This window comes from Dermacentor silvarum, chromosome 9 (assembly GCF_013339745.2).
Source record: "Dermacentor silvarum isolate Dsil-2018 chromosome 9, BIME_Dsil_1.4, whole genome shotgun sequence".
Taxonomy (NCBI): Eukaryota; Metazoa; Arthropoda; class Arachnida; order Ixodida; family Ixodidae; genus Dermacentor; species Dermacentor silvarum.
Genome location: NC_051162.1, coordinates 57,211,397 through 57,229,517, shown reverse-complemented (window position 1 = coordinate 57,229,517; position 18,121 = coordinate 57,211,397).

Sequence of the window (18,121 nt, the reverse complement as noted above, 5' to 3'; positions counted from 1 at the left end):
TATGCATATAGTTGCTGTCGCAATAATATAAGTTTTACTTATCCATAAGAAACACACACGACGCTATAAGTAGCGCGCTGTTACATTGAGTTCGTGCACCAAACGTAGTTGTCACCAACCTAGTCCTGCCCCAAGCGTCACGCTCCTACACGCCCATTTCTGCGGCAGTGCAGATAACTGTGAAGCTACAAGATCCTTATATTCAACAAGGGATGCCCCCGCCCAGGCTTGAGCGCGAAATATTATATAACCACCAAATGGAGATGTTAGAAAAAGGCATATTGGCATTAAGAACGTGTCATTATTCATTGGTTCGGGGCCACTAAAGCGGCCTCTAAAATGCCGTAATCATATCCACCATCTGGGTAATTCCGATCCCCTTGGCAGGGACCTTCCGCGCCAGGCCATGTTGTGAAGCAGAGCACAAAAAATATTTATCGCAGAAGCCAAAGGAGCAAATGTATATACAGAAATGCTCAGACGCACTGATACATATATATATACTTATATAGAACAGATGCACGTCTACGTTGGTTAGGTGGCATCTGGCTGCAAGGGGCACATGCACAGCGGGCCCTTATGCAGGTACTGTACCGACCATTTCGCTTCTAGTAAAGCAGAATTGGACGCTCCTACTACACTTGACCACAGACCTGTGCCAACATTTTCGAGACAACAAGATCGCATTCGATTACAGTGTGACACACGACTGCTACGCTTTCAGAACTGCCTTGCTTTTGTAAGCGCTATTCTTGCCGCCTTCTGTTTAACCCAGAAGCTCGAGATTACAGGTAGACGGAACACAAAGAAGGCGACAAGGAGAGGTTAAGCAGACATCTCTTAAATCTGGATCTGGCCGAGGGCGTTATACGCAGTGCAGTGGAACAAACATTATATTCCGAACATCGCTTAGTTCTTCGCTATTGCTGAAGTACTTGGGGCTCGCTGAAATGGACGTTTGAATACGCTCGTCCCATGATGCACTGTTAGCGCATCTTCAGTTATTGGGCCGTCTTGTTTGGCGCTATTGCGAAACAGTCGAAGGCACCAACTTAGGCTTCAGCTCAAGGCGCACTCAAAATTTCGTATTCAAACATATGTAAAACGATGAAATGTCATAAGGGAACCACTCTGAATGAATTTTTTGTAGGAGAGGGAAAGCTAAATACTAGCAACTGTGCAAGCAGAAATTGCAGTTATCTTGATTTTTTTAATGAAAATCTGCAATTATGGTAAATAAAAAAAACTCAGTCCTTCCACTGGGGTGGAGATGGAAGACCCGCAAAGCTGTACTATGGTGGGAATTATGTATTTCCAAATATGACTATTAAGATGTGATGGTGTAATTTTGTAAGCTATTAAAGAATGAGAAATATATTTGATCCGGTGGTTTTCAATTATTTAGTAACCACAAGGACCATGGCCTTATGGTCGCTACGGTACACCGCCATAGGGTGTACGGCAAATGTTGGCACGTTCTTCAAGTAGCGCCGGAACGGCGCTACTTCCGGGGGATGGAACGCGTCGTCGTGCACGGGTGACGGCGTTCCTATCGCGTTCCTCACGCTTTTTCTACGACGTTCCCAGACAAGTGTCCTTGACCAAAGCTCCGTATATACAATCAATACTAACGCGAACTCCTCTCACACTTCACTCCTCCACTGACCTACTTTTTTCGTACATCACCATTGTTTGGCGCGCCTCATGCTCTCCTCCTAAAACGCGAGCATTGGACGGGGAGACTTACGTCAACCCCCCTCCCCGTTCCTCTTTTCATCTGCACCCTCTCACAGCATTATCACAGGGTTCAACTCCCTCTTTCCTCTCCTCTCCCGCTAGGTCACCTGGTTTTTAGCGAACCGACAACGGTGGCACCGGGTCTGCAGAAACAGATTCGCTGTAAAAAAGTGATGCATGCAGTTCACAGAGCCGTAACTTTGTACCAAGAGCAAAATTACAGTCCTGTAAACGGCATCTACTTGAGCTTATAAAGCGAATAAATTTTGTATATAAGATTAGAGATTATGTAAAATTTTCATAATGCTTACAAGGGTTTTGAGAAGATGCTATTTACAAATTAGTGCTATTTTTACGAGCAGTTCATAATATGTCAATTTTTTCAGCTTTAGATCTGTTATTACGTGCTGTTTAGGAAATTGTGCATTTTAAATAATTAGAATAAGAAATCCACACCTTACAGTGAAAAGAATTTAAGTTTTGTTTTCATATCAAAACAAACCTTATTTAAATTGGTGCAGTTGCTGCCAAGGAAAACAATTTCTCGGTTTCTATATATTTAGATAAGAGCTTCTCCCTAAATTGCATCACTCGCACCCTAAGAAAACTACAATTTAGTGTATTTATTTTAGTTTTAGCCTCCTTTACTATACCACAGTGTGAATTTTCGCAATGGTATAATAAATAAGTTTCAAAAGATTAATGACTGCCCCTAAAGCTGGGTTGTGGAAAAGTATTCCTTTTTTCGGGGGGGGGGGGGGGCATAGGGAGCAATGAGGTTTAAATTTGGTAGGGAGCTGCTGGCTACACTTGGGCAAATTGGATGCCATTTGGCACGATGTTGAGAATGACAGCTGTCCTCCAAAACATAAACTTTGCACAGCGAAGCTGCTAAGGGCTAGGTTCCCCAGGTTCGTGTCTGCGTGTAGAAAAAAACTATCATCATCAGCACTGGCTCGAGCTTTCGCGTCTGTCTGAGCACACGGCCCGTCCTCCCACCCTGCCGGCTGAGCTCCCCCCTCCCCTATCGCTCTTCTCTTGGGCCCGGCGACCTTCTTTTATGCCGCCGCCCCCCCCCCCCCCCCCCGAGTAGAGTTGGGCCCAGCTGCGAGGCTAGCGCGGCAAGCCTGCTGGAATCTGCGCCTGACTAGAGCCCTGCTGGGATGCTTGCGAGGCGAGGCCGCCGGCGCTTCTTCTTCGCTGGATGGATGGATCGATGGTACGAGCGTCCCCTTTGAAGCGGGGTGGTGGGTTGCATCACCCAGCTGATGATTATGCTGATTTAATGGCATCCCCTTTGACACGGGAAGCGTCCCTCCTCCTCGGCGCAACCTCGTGGAGTCGTATGAAAACGCCGGTTTGGCGGCGTTTTCAAACTTAGGATTGTAAAGAAGTGTGCGTTATAGCGCTGTTATCGCCGGATCTTTCGTTTGCTTCTTCATTACGTGACGTAGGTCACCTTGGCGACCACGTGAGCGCGTTAGTGCTTGTGTGCGCGCCGCGAATGCCGTAGACGCCTTTAATAGACAGTTTTAGTTACACGTACGTGGAGACTTCACGTACGCAAACGTGAACAGTCTACGTACCTTACGTGCACGCCATCTGAAACGCTTTTAGCTACACGTACGCGATGCACCACGTGGCCACATCTATCGGGAAATACGAACAATTCAATTCAAGATGAGTATTTCAGCGAAGCCAGTGATGTGCATTGATGCGTGCCAGTCATCGTCTCTGCAATGCCCGGAAGTGTGTCGTGCAAGCGTTATCTACTGTCATCGTTGACATGGAATGAAATAGATGACCAGTCATCCTGTCGCCGTGTTTCCATGCAAGCCATCTGCGCGCGCTCAGCACACTATCGCTTGTTCGTGATCTCGCGAAACCCCCGCGCGAAGCCGTCTACGTGCGCAAGAAACGCACGTAAAAATCGAATCTCACGTACGTCCGTGAGACCAGCGCGCGGCCGCTACGTTCTGCGCATGCGCACTGCGCACACGTAGAAGCTCTACGTACGCAAAGCCTCTACGTGCGTGTAACTAAAAGCTGTCTAATAAAATGCTTTGACGGTACGGTGATCGCGAGTGCTTACGTTCGCGCTGCAACGCCTACGAAAGACATGGAAACGTTCATGATAGATATGTTCGGTTGGGTGATCCCCAAGGATTCTCATTCTCATCGTGGGGGCAATATTGACTACGGCATATCCATCATAGTCATGCACAGCTTCGCTGGCTTCCATCTTCGCAGTAGTGGAAAGGCTATGAATTCTTTTGTGGTAATTTAAAATTACGCAGGCATTTATAGCTTCAACCTGACTTTAACAATATTACCCGCCGTGGTTGCTTATTGTTTGGCCTTGCAGTGCTAAGTACAAATCATGGAATCAAATCCCGTGCTCGGCGGCCGCATTTTAATGTGCGTCTAAGGCAAGAATTATTGTGTTGCGTAGATTAGCTGCACGTTAAAGGGCCCCAGGTGTTCAAAATTAATTCGGAGTCCCCCACTACGGCATACCTCATAATCCGATCATGGGTATGGTACGTAACACACGAAAGCCAAATTTTATTGCGATAGCAATTATATGGACACTCCAAAGCGCATTTCTGCCGTCGGCGTCATCGTCGCCGTCGCCATCAGATTCCGTATGATGTCAACGGCGATGAAATCGTCGCCGCGCTCCGGACGCTGTATGTGCGAGTGAAATTGCGCGAGGGACGCGCGCTTTCAGTGGGGGGCGAACGCACGTCGGAGAGCAAACGCGCGTTCTGCGCCGTGCTCCCTGAAGGGCTGCAGAATTAAGCGTCTCTTTCCTCCTTTACAATAGCCATATACAGAGAGCAAATGCGACTTCTTCCTTCGCGCGAAAGGCCGTGGGGGGACTGAAGGGAGGGAGGGGAGGCGACGTGTAGCTGCGGCACCAAATTCGATTTATATAAAAAATGTCACAGTTTCGCCCTAAGGGCGAAGCAATGACTGCGATAGCAACACAGCAATGTCATACGAAGTAAGGTGAGCGGCCTTGGTAGCAATATGAATTGTAGTAAACATGAGCTGATTAAGTAAGCAGGTGTGCTGCGGCGTAAGTAGACCGACATGAAGAGAGACTCGATGACCACGAGAAGGCGCGTGTGAAACGGTGGTGTTGATGACAAGCGCTTCCCGTGGGCACCGCGTGCGAAGGGACACACCTATAGTGCTGCACTGCCGATCCGGGCAGCATTGCATGTGTAGCGTGCGTTGGAAAATGTGGCCCGACTATTACTAACTGAATGAACAAGCGTGGTGTGAGCGCGCACAAACAAATGTGAATAGATCACACTGAATGACTGGAGACAACGACTGGCAAAACGCTGGCCGCGAGCGCATACGCCTCCGCGGGCGAAGGTACGTGCAGTCTATCGCTTCAACGGAAACTGAGCGGCGAATGCACGGCGCATAAAGGTCAGAGCCGTGTGGAGATAAGAGACGGTGCGGGCGAGCGAGCGACGAGCGCGGTTGTTGGCAGAGTAGAAGTGCCCCCCCCCCCCCCCCCGCGCTCCCTCCGGCGCTGGCTTACCGCTTCCTTGCTTGCGCGTCGGTGATTGAGTGCGTTCGCTCTCCGTGATAGCGCGCGTCCCCGCACGCTTCCGCTCGGGCATACGGCGCGAGGCGAAGATTTTATCTATAGGGAACCTCACGGCGACGGCGACGACGACAGCGACGGCAGAAATCCGGTTGAAGTGTCCATATAATTGCTATCGCAACAAAACATTGTGAGGCGAGAAGGTGGGTAAGCTTTCCGACGCTGCTCGACGAGTGTCCTATTCGGATCTCGTCGAAAACCTCCGAGCCGACCCCAGAGGCACCGGCAACAGTCACCAACGCCGCGCGCGTTCAGTGCGATAGCGGGCAAAACGCCGACGGCGTCGACAACAGTTCTGCTCTTTGCTGGTGCTGCAGCATGTGCAAGTTTATACAGCTGATAAAACTACTATCCTTACTCCGTATAGCTCTCTACTAATTTGCTATCGCAATTGATGCTTCGCCTTTCGGGTGAAACTGCGACAATTTTTTTATTGTGATAGCAATTATATGGACACTTCAACCGGATTTCTGCCGTCGGCGTCGTCGTCGCCGTCGCCGTCAGGTTCCCAATAGATAAAATCTTCGCCGCGCGCCGTATGCCCGAGCGTAAGCGTGCGGGGACGCGCGCTATCACGGAGAGCGAACGCACTCAATCTCCCACGCGCAAGCAAGGAAGCGGGAAGCCAGCGCCGGAGGGAGCGCGGGGGGGGGGGGGGAGGGGGGCGCACTTCTACTCTGCCAACAACCGCGCTCGTCACTCGCTCGCACGCACCGTCTCTTATCTCCACACGGCTCTGACCTTTATGCGCCGTGCATTCGCCGCTCAGTTTCCGTTGGAGCGATAGACCGCACGTACCTTCGCCGCTGCAGCGTATGCGCTTGCTGCCAGCGTTTTGACAGTCGTTGTCTGCAGTCATTCCGTGTGATCTATTCATGCTTGTTTGTGCGCGCCCACACCACGCTTGTTCATTCAGTTAGTAATAGTCGGGCCACATTTTCCAACGCACGCTACACATGCAATGCTGCCCAGATCGGCAGTACAGCGCTACAGGTGTGTCCCTTCGCACGCGATGCCCACGGGAAGCGCTTCTCATCAACACCACCGTTTCACACGCGCCTTCTCGTGGTCATCGAGTCTCTCTTCATGTCGGTCTACTTACGGCCGCAGCACACCTGCCTTACTTAATCAGCTCATGTTTACTACAATTCATATTGCTACCAAAGCCGCTCACCTTACTTCGTATGGACTTTGCTGTGTTGCTATCGCATTCATTGCTTCGCCCTTAGGGCGAAACTGTGACATTTTAACACGAAAGTGTTTTATGCCGGGGTCCACCAAGACTTCACTGACGTATTTCCGTCACGGAAATACGTCAGTGACCATAATACAAAGAAAGAAACCAGAAGAAAAAGTTCCACAAACATGCAAAATTTGGGAATCGAACCCACGACCTCTCGGTCCGCGACGATAGATCGCCGAGCGTTTAACCCATTGCGCCACAAACGCATTTGCAGAGAGCTACACAGACGCGCCTTATATATCTAACACTCCTCTGTGTACCCGCGCTCTTGTTCGGGGCGGTGCCGCCGCCTACGAGCAGAAAAGAGAAGTACTGCATTATGACACTAACGCGCACCGACAGTGAACGCTTCGGTGGTCTCACCACTACGACGCCTCGATGCCAGCATTCGAAGGGACGCTGGCATCAAGAAGCACTACCAACGCCACCTAGGTGGCGTTGGTAGTGGCGTTCACCGTACTCAGCACAGCGGAGCGTGGCCTCCGATAATTGCTATCGCAATAAAATAATTCCGAAGTTGTGTCCGTAGCGCAGAATCGAACCAGGGACCCCTCGCTTCCGAGCGCGCGGCGTTAGCCCACTACGCCACGAAGCGGACATGGACAAACGCACCACGATGGCTATAAATACCCAACATTAACGAAAGGCCGCGTTTCTAGCGCGTTTCTAACGCGTTTGTGCTAGCGCGTTACGGCCCGTGTAAGAAGCTGGTGTAAGACGCTGTGGCCTTTCCACCTTACCTTCAACGCGTTTCGAACGCGCTGCCCAAAGCGGTGGCAAGTCGAGTTCAAGTCGAGGAGCGTTTATGAATACGGGGGGTATACTCTGTCAGCAGTCATGTGATGGCGTCGGCAAACGCGGTGCACGTTCCGGCATGTGTAAATGGCTGCGTAAGACGCTGTGGCCGCTCCCCCTTACTAGAGAGTACTGCACGTTTCTAACGCGTTTGTGCTAGCGTCCCCTTAAGCGGGAGATCCGATGATTCCCTCCGGAGCTTCGCTCACTCATCATCATTCACCTCGTGGATCTGCTGTCATTTTTTATTTATTTAGTTTTATTGCTAACATATTTCAATGTGCATACGTGAACTACAATTAGTGTGGTCCACCAATGTATTTTGCCATTCACAACAGGAGATCTGAAGCCGAGAACAAAATTGTCTTTAACAAGCGACAGTTGCACAGTGTCAACCCGAAGAGATTCTCTAAGCACAAAAAAAATTAAAATAAATTATGGGGTTTTACTTGCCAAAACCATGATCTGACTATGAGGCACGCCGTAGTGGGGGACTCGGGAAATTTGGACCACCTGGGGTTCTTTAACGTGCACCTAAATCTAAGTACACGGGTGTTTTCGCTTTTCGCTTCTCTAACTAAGCACAGCTGTTCCTGGTGCTGTTCCTGCTGAATTCCTCACCATGCTTAATGAGAAATTGCTTACATGCTACTGTGAACAGCTGTTCTCTAAGCACAGCTGTTCACAGTAGCATGTATGCTATTTCTCGTTAAGCATGATGCGGAATTCAGCAGGAACAGCAGCAGGATTTAAGGACACTCACGGGAAGCGCAATGCCGTCGAAAATGCACATTTTTCGGCTGAATGAGTTCATAAAAACCAGCATGTATAAGGTAGGGAATGCTAATAAGGCAAGCGACATTAAACTAACCCATGTCGCACCTTTAACAATAAAATGGCAAGCATTAGCCGTTTCTTGTCATACTCAATGCTTTTGTGGCGCCAGAAATTGCCCACGCCACATTCTCTAAAACCATATTGTTATGCTACCTCAGACACAATTAGAAGTGAATTTCTAGCACTAAATAAGTGTCACAGCCCAGAAAAATATTTAAAAGCACCTGGTGGTAGTATACGCAAAAGTCGCTCGATTATAACCACAAATTTCAAGAAAATACTTACTCGACGATGTGCTGAAATTCGGCTCATTCGTCTGCTCTGTAATTCAATGAAAATTATGAATTTCACTCAGAGTTCCTATAACGCACGCGAGGAAAGAGTTGCTCAATTATAAGCCAAACATTTCAAGGAAATACTTACTGAACGAAGTGCTTAAATTCGGCTCATTCGTTTGCTCTGTAATTCAATGAAGAATAGAAACATAACTTTGAGTTTCGTTAAAGCAAACGCACGGTGCACCCATGTAATGCATATAAAGGTTCTGGCGTCTTCACTACGCTATTGTTGATGGTCCTATTAAAGAATTCTCAATTCATGATAAAAGTTTGCCAACTCATTTGCCTATATCAGATAGACAGAGAAACTGTTTAGATGACATACAATATACAGTGCGTTTTAAGCATGAAATGATTTTAGCTTCCGTTGTCGGTGACCTTCAAGTGACCTTGAGCCAAAAGCCAGAGCCGTTATTCAGACACTCAAACGAGAACATCCACGCATCCTTGCGAGAACAAAACGAGATCATCCGGGAAACCAGTCAGAAGTTTAGAAAATGCGGTCTCGGGCCCCCCAACCCTTTGTACAGGACCGCATTACATATGCTAGTTACTGCCCAAACAAGTTACGAAAAATACTGCTTCCGAGTTCTTCCTAATGTTTGTTCGTTATCACTCAAGCTGTAACTTCTAGTACGCTGAAGTTTTATTTGTCATTTCCAATAGTGATGTCTAGCCACGACGTACCTAACACGGGGGGAACAATGCGATAAAAACAAGCTAATCGTTATCGCGGTCGTTACTCCCTGCAGTTCCCAAAGTACACCGCAAAAGATTGCTGTCTCCTAAAGGCGTTGCTAATGCTAGTCCATACACTAGGTGCTCCCAGGTAACATGATCCAGGATATTAGGATAAAGGTTACGAGATATCATAACGAGACGAATGGTGTTCTTTTTGCTGGAGACTTTTGTTAGGCGTGTTTTTTGTTATGTTTGATAAACTAACTATGCAAAATGAATAAATGAACGTTAAATTAGGTTAATCACTTTACCTTGAATTAGGTCATCCGGCTGCTTCCACTAGCATCACAGTAACCAGTTACAGCCGCACTGCTTTTCCTGTTACTCAGTCGCCCACTCAAACATCAAACAACACCGTGGCTCGAAACCGCCGGCGAAAACATAGATGTCTCGCAGAGGACGCTCACGATAACATCGAATGTTGCATTGCTTCTTTGTGGGAAACGCTGAAACGCAGGAAAAAGAATTAAGGAAAATGTAGGGGGCTGAGAAATCTTGATTATGTTCATTTCCGGGTAGGTAGAAATAAAATGTCCAATAGAGTGCAAAATTTTATACTGGCTAAGTTAGAATCGGAAGATGGAGATTAAAGCCTGCGTGATTTTGTAATTATGGATATTTTACGATAACCATAAAAATAAAGCAATTCAAATTATATTTGGGTCAAAGAAAAGGAGGCTTAAAAATTTTGCGTTCAGATTTTAAATCTCATGGAACCTGAAAGAAAGTCTTGGAAGGCATCGCCAACTTCCTGAAAAAGAAAGCAGCATTTGTTGATTTTATTATTCCGACTATGATAGTTCAGACATCAAGGTGTACATCTTTTCATGAAGCGAATACAAGCGTGATGATGTCTGAGGTCGGCAGCTCCTCGCACGGAGAGTGAAAAAAGCAGCGTAGCTTGCACTGCAGAAGCAATGCTAAAGAGACAGCGGAGCTGATGGGCACCTAGCTAGCCCGGGCTTTTGGGCTAGGCTAAGCACTACCAAGGAATCCCAAGTATTTTCCAGAATTTATTGATTATTGATCGATTATCGATTAGCTATTGATTGGCTATGGATTGGCTATCGCAAGGTTAATGGCCACGTATTGGGCTAGGCTAAGCATTACCAAGTCATCACCAGCATTTTCCGGAAGTTACTGAATATTGATCGATTATCGATTAGCTTGTGATTGCATATCGATGCGCTTTTGCAAGGTATTGGCCACAGCTGATGGTGACGTGACATCGCGACGACGTGCTGAAAAGTATTAACAAGTACCTTAACAAATTTAAGTTGCTAAAGCCTTGCCAATTCGGTTTCCGTGCAGGTAGTAACACCAATTGAGCTTTACTATCATTAACCGATTTCTTAAAGTCTTCCATCGACAACGGCGATTTCGTCGGTTCTGTATTTCTTGATTTTACTAAAGCCTTTGACACCGCTGATCATAATATTTATTTGCGAAACTAGTATAATTTGGTATAACTGGTCCACCTTTAACTTAAAAAAAAATACTGACTTGATCGCGAACAATCAGTCTAAATAGGTGGCGTTTATTCAAACGTTAAGGTGATGAACCAAGGGGTGCCGCCGGGCGCAATTCTTGGGCCTGTATTGTTTTGTATCTACATAATTGATTTATCTGATTGCATTAATCTTTGTACAGTTGTCCTTTACGCTGATGATACCACCATTTCCATGTCACATAAATCGTTAACAATGTTTATCACTAAGCGGAACACCGAATTGACCAAAGTTGTTTAATGGTGTCGTTTAAACAACCTAATTTTAAACTCACTTAAAACTCAGTTTATGATTTTTAAAAGATCTCAAAAAGTCCTCCCTTAACTACCGCAAGTATCCATAGATCATCACTTAAGCCCAGTGGCTTAATATGTATCTTTCCTTGGAATAAAATTAGACCACTACTTGAAGTTCAATAATCATATTGCTTTTGTTAAACAAAACAACTGCTTTTGGTATAAGAGCTCTCATTAACTCTCGTCCATTTTTTTCAGTCCAGGCCTTATTGTCTTTATACTTTGCCTTCAACATAGTCACATCACATATGGCATTACTTCGTGGAGAAATACACATAACTGTCACCTTTCGTCCATACAGCACATTCAGAACCAGACCGTTCACATTATTACCAAGTTTTTTTTTTACTCTATGGCTTCTCCGCTCCTTCAGGCTAACTTTATTCTTCGACTATCTGTCTTGTTCAAATTTCATTTATTTATTATTCTATATAAATTACTTAACAAACAGCTCGCGTTTCAATTAATAAACTTCTCTATTTGTTGTCGCCCTCTGAGCTTCTCTATTTCAAACAGCTCCGCTGTTGAAATAGAGAAGCTCAGAGGGCGACAACGAAATTGCGCGTCTGTGGACTAAAACTGACCTGAACTGCGTTATGCCAAAATTGTTTAATGTATGGAGTAGGTAGGTAGGCAGTAAACTTCATTGAGGTCCTGAGAAGTCAGCCCCTCGTTTTTATGGAGGGAGGACCGCGGGCCGCTCCCGCGTCGAGACGGGAAGGCCAAGCCTTCCCGCAGCAGTTTTCTAGAAATATGAGCAGGTTTTGATGATAGTCGATGTGACTATCATCAAACTACCAATCCCTTGTTTGAGCTAAAGCCCCTATATATATAAAGTAGCGACACTCTCCTCCTCCGCCTTCCCCCTCCTCGTTTCTCCTCTCTTTCGCGCTCCTTTTTCGACCGTTGCGCCGACTACACCGCTTGAAACACGTGCACTTGTTTATCTTTCACCGATGATCAGATTCGACGATCGCCGACTGTGTTCGTCGCTATCGTGGTGCTCCTCGCCAGTCGGTAGACGCTTCTCGGGCGAAAATGGCGATGGAGCGTGATCGTAAACAAACGCAGCCAGCGTCCGGGGGCTCGACGGTCCCCGTGATGCCATTAGGCCAATACCGACGCGGCGTCGGCCTCAGACAGGGTGTGCGAGGAAGCAGCGGCATTCTTCAAAGCGTGACGCTACTTTTTATATATAGGGGTTTAGTTTGAGCGGTACCACTCTTTCCCAAATCTCCGTTAGTCCAATGACGTGCTGTTAGCATGCGCACCTAATGTTACAGAGGCTAAAAAATCTGTACAGATTCCTTCCTTGATTTTGTTGATTACTAGCACCTGGTTGATGCATTTACACTACAGTGTACTAGAACAACTCTTCTAGTACACTGTAATTTACACCATGGCCCAAATAGATGCGATGACGCCGATAAACTTGTATGCGAAAGCATCAACTGGCTCATTGAGCGAAAAAGCCGGCTTCTGTAGCAGCGAAACAGCACCCTAACTCACTTTGCCCGCAGTGATACCTAAATTCCCATTGGCTGCGATGCCACTTCACGAGCGCAGCTCGACAGAGCGGTGCGGGGGAAAGGGGAACACCTGCTGCCTCATAGCGCGCGAGGTGCTGCGTGAGAGAAGAGAGCATCGTCGCGACCACGGTGTGGTCGCGACGTCACGTACCCTTCGCTGTTGCTCTCGGAAGCCAGCGCGCGGTTCGATCTCTCTCTCTCACCCCCACTGGGCTTAACGGCTGCGCGTGCCTGCCGGCCTTTGTGGCTGCTGCTGCTTCCTCGGTCTCTCGTCGCGCAAGACGTCGGTGGCATGCGGCGTTAGCAACCGCAGGCCAACTCCTCATGCTGGCTTGCTGGCTCTGGCAGCACGTACTGCTATAGTACATTAGTCGCTCCGCAAAACCCGAAGGACCGCTCAGCGGCGTTCAATTGGGCAACAATGCTTTCGCATTCACAACTCATAAGAAGTGATTACGTGCCCTCAGAATTTTTTCTGAGTCGGTTATCGTTTTCTGCCTTAAAAAACTGCTTTTGGCAAAAAATAATAATAATAAAAAAACAGCCAGCGGGTTAAACATCTCCACGATGTAATCTGCAGGTGCAACTTCTATCCCAATTTGCTGCGGTACAATGTTTACCAATTATCAGAAAGGACGAACCACCTTTCAAAACGAAATCTGTAATAGTTATACCCATTATTTGAATAAGACCAAGACACGAGGATATTTCCATTCTCGTACACTAACGCACGATCAGGTTCAGCGTCCGACTTGAGGGTCGTATACAAAATCGTATTCTCGCAGTTGCTGTCAACAGCGAGTAACAAGAATGGCTTGAATTCCATACGATCCGTCGCATATGATCCAATGCTGCTCTATAAACTATAAAGATTAATACCTGCTCTTGTTAGTGCAATGTATTTCAAAGCAGTCAGCATGCGCTCAGGCAACTTCAGGTATATTTCCTTTCTAAACGCAAAGAATATGCAAAATCTAGGAAACATTGTGGCAGGTTGTTTACAGTGCGCTGCACATTCCTCCTTCTACTCTACCAAACTGCCATTCAAGGTGACAAACACAGTTTCACAATTTAATATTGTAAGAAGAGAGAAACAGTGCACGGAAGTAGCGTTGTCCTAATATTCTGATACAACACATGCCGAAGGTGGATCGCTTCAAATGAAGAAGGCTGCAATATAACAAATAATGCTTACCCATATTCACTACGACGTGCGTCTGTCCACGCAAGGAACGCCAACGAAATGTGCGGAATCAGCTGCAGCGCTGACTGTACACTGGAGAACGCGAGCTGTAGGCACTGGTGGCGATGACGCTCCAGCTTTAGAGGTGCAAGTATTGATGGAGTAAGCCGAAAATGACACGTGGAGGTTTATTTCGAGTAGAAAAGCAAATAAATCACAAGTAATTGTTGTAATGTTCAGTCCTGTATGTACGTGGTCTTACTGGATTTCTAAAAGTATCAATGTATGTAAGTGGTCTTACTGGCTTTGTAAAACAATCAATGTATAACAGCGCGACTGCAAGGAAAACAAAGCCGAAGAACTGACAAGGTCCTTATCCTTCTATGCTTTTCTATGCTTAACTTTTCTATGCTTTTCTATGCTTAACTGACTTGGCTTGTCCTTCTATGCTTTTCGGTTTTGTATCCGTTCGACAAATCGTACTATTATGTAGTGAATCATGCAGGAATAGCTAGCTAAAATATTTGACCATCTTAAAGAAAGTCGTAAAAATTCACAAGTGGCCCAATAACGACCTAGCGCGCTTCCTTCTTGATCGGAGTGTGTGCCTCTCTAGACAGATGGCGCCACTCTTCAGGGGGAGTTAGAGTTACTGTATATGCTCCCATCGGGAGCAGAGTTAGAGTGTACTATACTCGCGGACAACTTTCTGTGGCAATGAAGGGAAGGCTACGTAGGCTAAGCGCGCACAAGTGAGAGCGCTTCTGAAAAGAGTTTTGTTTAGGCTGGGGAAGAGAAAACAGAAACACCGTATTAGCAGCAGGTAAATAAGACGGAACACACCACTGAATGTAAAAGTTTGCTTATTTTGCGGCTTTTCCCTTCCGCGTCCGAGCAAACGCGAAACCGTCGCACGTGGAAGCTGCGTCGATTCAGCGCCTGTTCCGAGCAACCAAAAGCACTGTCAAACGCTGCCGGACTACTTGGCGCGGCAACACATGTGCAGCAGCCAAGCGCCCGCAGATTTCCTTTCATTGCCACAAAAAATTGTCCACGAGTATTGAGTGGCGTGACCGAAGCCGGCGGGCCTTGCATACCAGCGTCCCCTCTTTTGGACAAAGTAGCGGTGGCGCTGGCGTCGTCTACTCTTGAAGAAAGTTGGCGCGCTTTGGCCTGTGATGGGTGTGTGCGTGCGCGCATGCAAGCTCTGCCGCACATTTGTGACTAAAAAGGGGGGGGGGGGTAAAAAAAGGGCGGGGGGAAGCAGCGTTTGAATCACTGTTATGCACCTGGGTGCAAGACTGGGTACGCTCGCACGGACCAAGGGCGCAAGGTATCGCTTTTTAAAGCTCCCAGAGATGAAGAGCGACGACTTGTGCGGGAGAGAAATGGATGCACACTTAATAAGCAAGTCGGCACTGATCGCGCTGTGTGCGAGCTTCACTTTGAGCCTACGGGCAAATAATGGAACAAAAAGAAGTTCGAGTGCCAAGAATGAAACGAATTCTTCGACCTGACGCGGTGCCGACTATTTTGCCGAATGTGCCTTGATATCTAACCAATAAAACACCGGCACCGCGGTCACTCACGAAACGGCATAATGACGGCAAAATTTGTTGCATTTAGGAGAGAATGCTGATTTAATGTAACTGTGTGCAGCAGAATTATGATTTCAGACACTGTACTCGTTACAGAAACCCACGAAGGAGAGCGCGCGTTAAAGAAAAAAACGAAACAAAGCTTAGAAATCTGTAAATCTGCTTTAAAAACAGACATCGCAGTTGTGTGAACTGCAACCAGGGACACGGGCGCAACCAGGGACACGGGCGATGCCAACCTTGTCTACCACCGCCGGTACCGTCAGCATCAGCCTTGGCTGCAGGATCTGCATCGAACGAGAATCCCTGCTGTGTACTGTGCAATAACCGTGACCACACCATAAAGGATTGCTACGCCACATTGTCAGCACACGAGATCAGACGCCGGCTTGCTGGAAAAAGCTGTTGCTTTAAATGCGGCAGAGAGGGCCATGTAGCACGAATGTGCCGCAACGCCGCGTGGCTCAAGTGCAAGTTATGCTCAAAACGTCACCTTTCCGTACTTTGCGCCATATGGAACCAAGATCGCAACTACCCGTCTCCGGGAGACCAGTGATCCACTTATCCACCATGATCCAACGAAAAGTGTCAAGCCGCCAGTGACAAGTGCTCCAGCTAATAGTGATACGTCTGCACTGTCTTGATGCAAACGGCTACAGTTTGGGCGTCCGGAAAACACAATTCCGTGTTAGTTCGACTACTGCTTGACGCCGGAAGCCAGAGAACCTTTATTCGATGCGACCTGTCCAAAAGGCTCGATCTGCCTTCCCGCAGGACAGAAGACCTCTCTCTCTGGACGTTTGGCACTTCTAAGTGTTCCCGCCCTTACAGCTGTCGAAGCGTCAAGCTCGAACTTCATAGTCGGTCCGACTCCCGCAACGTCACCGTAGACGCGTTGGAGGTGACGGAAGTCGGCACCGTGAAGACTCCAGCCATCGGACAAGATCTACTCGCACAGTTGCGTGAACGCAAGATGCTTGTCGCAGATGAGGAATCGACTGGGCGATCGGCCGATACTGACAATCAGTGTCCTCATAGGATCAGATTACTATTGGCGCATAGTGACCGGAAGAATAGAACGTCTAAGCAGCGATCTATGCGCGGTTGAGACGGTCTTCGGTTGGCTGGTGCAAGGCGTCTACCCAGTAAGGCCCGCCAATGCCTTGCCTAATTCGAACTACAGCGCATCTGCCCTATTCCTTGCGCAGTGAGCGGAATGGACAAGCCGCACATGACATTGCTGACCCGACGGAGATGCGGCGACTTGGTGCAATAGGCATCACCGACACCGAGAAGACGCCAACGACGCCTACTCGATTTGTATCTATACTCAGAAAGTCGCAACAGAAGCCGGCCTCCAACAGCCGGGAAAAGAATGTCGACGAGCTCAGTCAGCGTCGTTCCAGCCCGTGCTCGAAGTTGAAGTCCAGACTGTTCGAGCCACGACAACACGCGACATCTGAACGAATCGCCAACGCGGTACACCAAGGTGTACCATTCATTCAAAGTTCCAGAGAACAACTACAAACCCATAATTAAATCGACCATTGTTGGAAAGAGCGTTTTCACTAAGCAAGATAGTAGGCTACAGGAAAACCGCCGAGGGACGGGTGACTGTGGCAAAGAAGTCAACAAACATCCTCCGAAAAGAGTGAGCTCACCTGAATCGACACATATACTAAGGTCACAGTCGACGAAGATGCCCAAGAGACCAGTTGTTGAACCGCTCATCTACCCCTACAGTCTTGCAAGAGGCCAAAGCAGTCAACGCGCAACGCGCGCAGATCACACGTCAAAGGCCACTCACCGGATGCAAGCCAACCTCTACAGTGAGAAGTAGATTCTTCTCAGTTACTTCGTGAACACAGTGTGGGAGACACGGAAGTTGCCACGGCAAAATCACCATTCCTCCTACCGCCACTGCAGTGAGGAGACCCAACATCACCAGAGATGCACTGCTCGGAACCGCTGTCCCGAGTACACCATCTCGATGGTTTCGAGCAAGGATGGCCATTTTATCAGTGAGAAGGACCGCTACGTGCAGCTGCCCCAGCTGGTGCAGCCGCCCCAACGACGAGTCCGGTATCCAGAAAAGCTTCTTCTGCGGCTTTGGAAACGGAGGAAGAAAGGGTACCTCTTGTTCATATGCTCTGCTCAACACAGCAAGCCGATGCTGTCTTCAAACTAACAGCCCGACAACCTTGTGGTCGAGGACATAAACGCGCCGCCTCAAGCATAGAAGACCGGCCGTGAGATTAAAACGTTTCGAGGAGGAGACGGTATTGCGCCGTCATTCCCGATACTACAATCGAACGGCCAGCAAGTGTGACGTCCGATACAGCGGCTTTACCTCCTGGAGGCGCACACGTGCAACGCGGCCGTGGGCGTGTGATGAAAACTGAAGACGACGAAGAGGAGAGAATGCGTGAGGCGAAGGCTCGCGCTAGCGCCATCTTTGACCGGTTGGTTCAATAAACCACAACCGGCGGACGCGCAGTCGCTTCGCTCCTTACATGTAAGAGCATCTCGAGCGGGAAAATGTTATATATCAATGTACCTCTTAGAAGAAATATTTACAATGTTTACGAACATTTTAGAAAATTCCTGCTAAGAAATTATGGGTGTATTTCAAAGCAGTGTACATTACATCAATTTTGCGCACTGTAGATATCCCAGTATATTATTGCAGTA